This window comes from Myodes glareolus, chromosome 11 (genome assembly GCF_982192425.1).
Source record: "Myodes glareolus chromosome 11, mMyoGla1.1, whole genome shotgun sequence".
In the NCBI taxonomy this organism is placed as follows: Eukaryota; Metazoa; Chordata; class Mammalia; order Rodentia; family Cricetidae; genus Myodes; species Myodes glareolus.
In genome coordinates, this window is record NC_142036.1 from 74,430,018 (window position 1) to 74,438,758 (window position 8,741).

The 8,741-nt window shown below is 36.0% G+C and overlaps 1 non-coding gene across 1 annotated transcript; it reads right to left on the reverse strand.

Moving 5' to 3' along the window:
• Positions 1-224: 224 nt before the first annotated feature.
• Positions 225-331, reverse strand: LOC148120539 (U6 spliceosomal RNA). The gene has a single exon (XR_015739350.1). It is a non-coding gene; the product is annotated as a U6 spliceosomal RNA (small nuclear RNA).
• Between the last annotated feature and the right edge of the window lie 8,410 nt (positions 332-8,741).

Below are 8,741 nucleotides of genomic sequence, written 5' to 3' on the forward strand. Positions count from 1 at the left end.
CTTCTCATTTGGACCTAGGGAGTTAAGTCCAGTGTTCCAATATGTGTCTCTGTCTCTATCTCCATCCATCGCCATATGAAGGTTCTGTGGTGACATGCAAAATATTCGTCAGTATGGTTATGGGTCAAGGCCAGTTCAGGCACCCTCTCCTCTGCTGCCCAGAGTACAATCTGGGGACCTTTCCTTGGGCCTGGGAACCCCTTCAGAATCAAGTCTCTTGCAAAAAAAATATGGAACGCTTCACGAATTTGCGTGTCATCCTTGCGCAGGGGCCATGCTAATCTTCTCTGTATCGTTCCAATTTTAGTATATGTGCTGCCGAAGCGAGCACTGATGAAGAATTTTTTGAGTGGAGAGAATAACGTTATAAGGAGCAACTTTAATTTGATATTTAGAATTTTTATGTGCACAATTGATATAACTATTTGGAAAACACTTAGCAATTTTAAACAATTAATATCCAACTGTTTTACATAAAGTAATAAAATAACACACACACACGTACATACATTCATATCTATATATCATACTTCTCCACTGTTTACTGTGTCAAAGCATCTTAATAAACCTCTGTGCTGGCACAATTAATTATATCTGAAAACTGGTACAATAAGAGCAATAAAAAGCTACAAAAATACATTAAATAGAATGCCAAAATAGAAGAACTAAGTTTTATAAAGTTCTATTTGACTAGTCAAATGTTCCTTAATAACTGGATGCATCAGAATGCATTGTTCATTTCAATTTTAACAGAATTTGGTGAAACGAAAATTGAGGCAATAGAGAATTCAGTATTCACCATTATTTGAAATTTAAAATCTTCCTTATAATGAACATAGCTAAAAACATAAAAGACAAATGATAGAGAAATTAAAAGCAATTATCAAAGGAATTCTCTACAGAAATTTCTGATTTAAATTAAAGCCTGTGATTAAAAATCTCCTACTCTTTGTCCTCCTCCGTTCTCACAATTCAATACTGCCTTCTCACCTTATGACTTAATTTCTGCTCCAAAGACAACCACATTGTGTTTGAAATGCACATATCATCTTCACATCCTGTTTCTTTAAGCCTGAATGATTAAATTTAAATGAACAGTGATGGGCATACCTTTTAACAAGGGACCATAGAAAGCGAAATGTTTTTTCCCTGATAATGATTAATTTTGTGTATAGAACAGGAGCTGGCTAGCATACTGTTACTTGAAATGCAGCATGGTAAGTTTCTGTGACCAGGGCTAGGTTATGTTCCCCCATATGTGCTTCTTTTTCTTTTCCAATGGGAAACAGCTTTCCAGTCTCTGCATGGACGCTGTGATGGATGATGGGAACCTACCCAGGGGAAAAACGTTACTTGCTTTTAGTAAGTTTGTATTGCAGCAAGTAAAATCCACACACAGTAAAATAACCACAGGCAAATTCTGGAAAATCCTCGTTTGCTTTTATGTGTAATAAAAATTCATCTGAATGATTGTGCTATTTTTCTTCCATGAATATATATATATATATATATATATATATATATATATATATATGTATGTATGTATATCTTATTGGCATCTGGTGCTTGCACAATAAGTTTACTGAGCATGTCTGGTCTCCTGGGTGATTCAGATGAAGAGGGGTTGTGTCAAGTCCCCCACCTACCACTGATGGTGTTGGGAGGAGGAAAGCATCTTTCTCTCATCAATGTAACCACATGGGATACAAGAGAGGCGCAACTTGCTCTTCCATTCTCATGCCCTGAGAGCCATTTTACTTATGCCCCTGCACATAGTAAGCTCTACTGTGCTGCCCATGTAAGGTGTAGAACACACTTTCCTAAGTGCTTCAGCCAGTGAGGGGTGGGGACCAATTTTCCAAGGGTTGTAACCAGTGATGGGCAGGGACAACTCTATACAGTCCTGTCCTCTTGTCTTATGTTGTTATCACAGACCAGGGACATCAATGAAGACCATGGCTGTGTCAAGCCAGAAACTCACATGTGGGTCCTAGGAACATCCCAGGCACAGATATTACCTTGGCCCTGAGTGGCAATCAAGTTACTCACCTCAGCCTACTGCCTTCCTGGCTGGTGCTGCAAGATGGCAGGTATGCCCATGCTTTCTCCTCAGAGCCTGGAACAGACAGCTGCAGACCGGAGTGTGGGTCTCCTTGACCAACTCAGTTTGCCATGACACTAGGCTGGGGAAAGCTTTGGCATCACAAAGAGATCGTTATGGGTCCCAGCTGCCAAGGAACTGACCTCTGGTGGGCCCCTTGTTTTTGCATTGGGCTGAGTTCTGCCCATCCTGGCTGCATGGAGTGGGATAGGGGTGGCTCAAAGTCTTTTTCTCAGGATTCCAGCTTTGTTGGAATGTTTAGAGGTTGCTATGGTAGAGTTGATGGGTTTAACTTGGGACATAATTCCATTGCTATTATTGGTTATGTTCTTACAATGGTATTTAGGCACTTCACAATGGGATGACTATAGTATAGATGATGTTTTTGGTTCTGTCTTTGTTGGTTGGGTGCTTTGTTTCATATTTTCTGGTTCCTCTATGAATTTTAAGAGATCATAATGGCTCTGTGCTGTCTGGTTGGAAATGAGAGGGAGGCAAGAGGTTAAGAGGCATGTGATGTCAGATCTACAAGAGATGGGAATAGTGAGGAGGGAAAGCTGCAGTAGGTGTTCTATTGCAGAGTTGGGGAGGAGACTTAGTAATTTCATTTCTTAATGTCAGTATGCATATTTCTGAGTTTCTGATATATTGTAGACTGTGACAATTTCATATTTATTCTATGGAATTCAATCTTGGCTTCATGATTTGCCCATTTACCAAGTAAAAATTACTTGAAACATCATTTGAAAGAACATTAGTTTCCCACAACATTATTACTTACTAAATTTTGTATGTTCATTGCTGAAATTCAAGCATTGTCATATCTACCATTTTCACATTACAATTAAACATCTTCAGAAACCAGTTACAAAGGGTAGGGGTATAATATTCTCAAGGAAACTAACTTCCAGGGAATGTTGAAGAGTCCATTTAGTTAAATAAATTGGATATGCTCTTAATTGCTGTCCGTCTCTGAGTACAGTAGCCACACACTCCATAACTTCCTCTTATGCTTTGGTTGGAACATGATTCATATATTTTCCCATAATGACAGAAAATGAAGGCATTACTTTTGCTGTCACACATAACAGAAAATATACCAATTATCTTCATATATTTTCAAGTCCTTAGTATGGCATCTCTTATACTATAAGCTTTTAATGAACATTGCTGCATATGAAGCATAACCCAAGAAAAAAGAAGTATACCGAAATTTTATCATACCTGAATCCCTACACTTTCAAAATGCTAAGAAATAAGAATGTATTTATTATCATAAAGGTTTAAAATTTAATGATTCCATTTAAGGTATATAAATGTCAAAGAATATACATTTATGATAACCAAGTCAAGATGCTTGTCTTACTTAAAAGGTAATTACAGGGAGAAAGGGGTATTGAAAAGGTACAAGAATGTCTTTTCTATGTTATGGTATATAATTAACAAACTCTCTATGTATATTCAGGAAAGTAATAAGCCACTTGTAAATAATGGCAGAGTTATGTTCTGTATACTTAAATGTCAATAATCAGAATGTAAATTTTCTCCTGTTCTCATTATGGAAGTGTGTTTTTGAGATAATGCTGAGACAGGTATCATTACCATTGTTGCAAGTCCATTTTCTATAGATGTAAATGTATTAATGTGAAACATGGAGGGTAAATGAAGAGTCCTAGCCCTATTGAAAACTCAAGTACATGGAAATTAAATCAATATGTGGCTTTTAGAACAGAAAAGAAGTGAAACCTGAGTGCATTTCAGGAAAGACACAAAAGAAGTAGGTATCTATTAAAATAACAATCTCAGATGGAAGCAATAAGAGCATATCTTTTCTACAGTTCAATTGCCTGATGTTCTTCGCTTTGATTTTTCAAGATTAATAACTTTAGTAAGGAGTTTTTTAAAAAAAATGTGTGAATTGGGACTGGTTTTAAAGTAAGTGTAAGACTGAATAATTTTCATGATTCAAAATGGATCTGATTTTACAATGATAACCTCTGGGTAGCTAGGTTATATACTCAAACATTACCTTAGTCTTTGAGATGCTCATTAACCAATGTCAAGGATAGCAACATCTTCTTAAAGACAAAAAGGTATGTAAGGATGTTGTACATCAAGCATGAAATAAAACATGTCTAGGTTGTGAATAATGAAGGAAAAATGCGTGCCTCAATATGTGGATTTTTGGGTAATAGGTATCTTAGTAAGAAATATCAAATGGTTTAATCAAGAGCATTAACAGTGTGTGTGTGTGTGTGTGTGTGTGTGTGTGTAAGTAATTTCATTTTGTTTTTATAGTGCCTAGAGATTGAATCCCAGTGATGATAGGTAAGCACTATATAAGAAGATGATAGAAAGAAAACAAAGTTTAAGGGAAAATATTGTTACTACACATAAAACAATAATTAGCAAATATTTCTTGTTTAAATAACATTTCTAACTGATTTGTTCTTTACTGACTTAAAAAAAAGTGCTTATAAAAAGGGAGACCCAAGGTATTTATAATAAACATATAGCCATAATATATGGAGGCAATTCAATTTGACAATTAACAGTAATGCAAGTTAATTAAATAAAGCTTTTCTGATACGATGTGATTTTTCCATATATGTATACACCATGCACTATTCATATCTATTCCATATGTGTATATATGTAAAAACAGTAAAATAAAAATCACCCATGAACTTAAGAATTAGCAATGGAGTTTCCTGGAAGGGATTGAAAGGAGGCCAGGAAAGGCAGGAAATTATTGAATAATGTAATTTCAGTAAATGAAGTTATGAAAAAAAGAAGTCAAAGGATATTCAACAGGAGGTGAAAAAACTGAAAATTCCAAGAAGAGATGAAACAACCCACCCCACAGGGAGGCTTCTTAAGCTCGGGAAGTAAATGACTCAATGACTTTAGAAAGTTCCTGAAACTCTTCAGATTAATTACGTCCCTCCTTTCCTGAGATTATATAAGCATTAATACTTTGTATACACGCTCCTTGTCAAACAGTTGCACACAAAAGACGGATTAGATGAGCTTCCTGAAAGCATTAGTAACCAGCAGAGATTCCTGAAAGATCCTCAGACCACCAGGATTATCCAAAAAGTAGGTTCTTTATTTGTTAATGTGACAGAAGACTGTGTGCTCCAAATTTCTTGCTGAAGTTTGTTATCACCTATGTTATGTTGGCACTTGGTGAGGTAGCTATCTTTGAGCTTCTTCTGCTCCTGCATGTAACCGTGACATATATTCCTATAGGTAACCCTAATAATAAAACTCATTGGATTAACAAGTTCAACTTTGATAGTATCATTACTTTGATTTGTCAATAATTACTGTCTGGGGTGAGGAATAGTGTCACACAACAATATTTAAGAAAACAACATTAATAATCTTATTGTTTTCAGTAATATTAAACATAATAACTATTTCATAAATAAGATAGACATATCTGTATGTAGACATTCACTCAAATTAATTCAATGGTATCCATTCATTCCAAGATATACTTAAGTAAATGACATAATTTCAAATTATAAACATACATATATAATGAAATTTACCTATACAGACAGTATATATATATTTTGAAAATATATTTGTTTTTTTCTCCTCCTTAATTCTATAATTCATCTATGCTTAATATATAATAAACAACATTAAGAATAGCACAACACATTTTGTGCCCATATTTGTCTTGCTTGTAGACTGTCTTTGCCTCTTACCCTTCAAGTAATTTCAGCTTGCCTTGAATATAAATTTGAAGCTTAATTTTTTAGCTAATTAATATTTATTAACATTACATAATTATTCTTATTTGAGTGGGTAATGAAACTGGAAATAATTTCATCTCAAACACTAGGTTAAGTGAAATCAAATCATAAGCATTGCAGTATTGCATTAAAACGTGTGCTTAATCGTAGACCTTGATATTTGAACTAAAACTAATACCTGAGATAGAATTTCTAGAGTATCAGAAGAAGGCCAGTAAATAATATCAAAAGCTTCATATAACACCCTCTCATTACTCTCCCCATTCTATCCCATGCCCATTTCTTTGTGTCAGTTCCCAATACCAAGAAAGAGTTGACACACAGGACCTCCAGTGGCCACACTTGGCAGGAACTTAGGTAGGTACTATCCTTCTTACTCCTGTCTCTCTATTTTCACTGCGTGTGGTACATGGACATATACATGCATGTTCATGTGTATATGTACAAAGACAACCTTGGAAGGGTGTCACTCCTTGCTTTCCACCTCATTTAAGGCATGGTCTTTTGTTTGTCATATGTTCACCAAGCTAGCTGACCAGGAGCTCCTGGGTGTTCCTCTACCTTTGCCTTCCATAAGAGCACTGGGATCATAGACAGATGCCAGCACATCCAGCAGAAAGTGTGTACTAAGAGCCAAACCAAGATCCTCCATTTGGGCAGCAAGTACTTAATAAGCCATTTTTAAAACCCTATGCTTAACATTTTAAAAGATTAACACTTCTGTAGATAAAGTCATTTTGGGGAAGTCAAGTATTGTAGAAAGAAACTTTAGGGACAACTATGAAAGATTCATGTTGAATAGGATGTACTCAAATGAATACTCAGCAAGGCAGGGTAACCTTGTATATAATAAAAGGATACAATAACAATAATTACTCAACTTATAATGTACTCTATTTTATTGCATATTCAAGCAATTATTTTTCAGAGCATTTTATCTTTCCTGGAGCTTTTGATCCATTCTTTTCGATTGTCAACAGAATCCTATGCCTTTACATTATTCTTAAAAACATCCAGAGTTTTTCAGTCTTGCGATTTCAGTATAATATGTCTTTTCGAAAAATATTCTTTTCATATCACTGACTTCCATTCCAATTTGGACTCACTGTTTGTAGGCTAAATGCATAGTTGCCAAAATACAATATTTCTTCTTTGCATTTTTGAGATAGGCCAATTGTTTCTTCCACATTTTTTTTTCATTCAGCTTTTTATCTCTAAAAATCACACTCGTAGAAGCATTTGAAATCAAAGGTCTGTGGAGCATTAGCATTCTAAGCCATCACCTGCTTTAAATATCTGTTTGCCACCTGACTAGGAGTTTGGCTTTACTCCTAGCATTCATTAAAAGTTACCCAAAGAAATGAAAGCTTCGTAGTCTGGGAGTCTAGCTCCCAGAACTTCTTTCGGGTAGTGAGTAGAAGACCTCAGAGTAACAGGGCTTTTGGAAACTTTTTATCTAAGGGTAAAAATAAGGCACTTTCTTTTAGTGGCATTTCATTTGTATTTTAATAAATAAAGCTTGCCTGAAGATCAAAAAATAAAAAATAAAACTGGCAAGCCTTATATACCAGGCAGCAATAACACACACCTTTAATCTTAGTAACCACAATGACACACACCTTTAACCCTAGTAGCCACACTAGCTTGCCATAGTAAGGGCAGTGGTTCATGCCCTTAATCCCAGAACTAGAGAGAATTATAAAACAGGAGGAGACAGTTTTCAGTCTCAGTCTCATTCTGAGATTCCTGGAGGAAGACTTGTCATTTTGGACTGAGGTAGAGGTAAGAACCAGTGGCTGATTGTTTTGCTTTTCTGACCTTTAGGTTAAACCCCAATTTCTGTATCTGAGTTTTTATTAATTGTGCTAAACTTTCTGATGGAAACTTTCTCTTTTTCTTCAACTTAGATTGCTCTCTGAGAATCTCTCTGTCTCCACACTTCTACATTCTTTCCATACAGCTTTATGTTTCTCTTTATATACATATATCTCTCTCCTACTTGGCAATGCATCTCTATCCAGTTGCATCTATTTTCACATGGCTATACATATTTCTTTTACATACATTTCTCTTCTATGTCCCTTTTCTATATAGCTTCATCTTCCTTGCTTCCACACAGCTACAAATCTCCACATAGACACAGCTATACATCTCATTTACACGGTTCTCCAACCATACAGCACTTCATACTGTTCCTAGGGAGCACAGTTCATCTATGTAGCTGCAGCTCTTTCACACAGTTCTCTCTCTCTCTCTCTCTCTCTCTCTCTCTCTCTCTCTCTCTCACACACACACACACACACAATTCTACATTATTCATTCACCCACTCATTTGCTCTCTCACATTCTCTCATGCTTCATCTTCATCTCTCACCGTTTTTTCCTCTTTCCACAGCCACTTCCTTACATATTGCTACAAAGCTTCTTCTGCAGTTACACAGTTCCCTCTAATAGCCAAACTCTGGAAAATTATATGTTACATTCAAAGGGCCAACCCATACCCGTAACACAAGATAAATCACACAGTTTCTCTTAGGCTTGAGAGATCACATTGACCAGCCACTGAGTAATGCTTGGCCATATATGTAGGTCTAACGTGATGAGAGTTCCCAGGCAGAACGTAAACAGATAGTTGGCTGAACCTCGAGCCTGTAACATAAACTCAGCTGTGGACTATGTGCAATAAATCAACTACTGAGAAAGTTATGTCTACTAACATTGCTCAAACTCTGACCTTGAATCAGGAATAAACACCAGAACAAATGGCCTCATGTGTTTGTATCTAGGGGCAACCAGGTATTCATCTCCAGGGCAACCAGCACGTTTTGAGTTTATTCTGAAGTCTAAAGCTAGCTGTCTTTGTGACTGAGAAA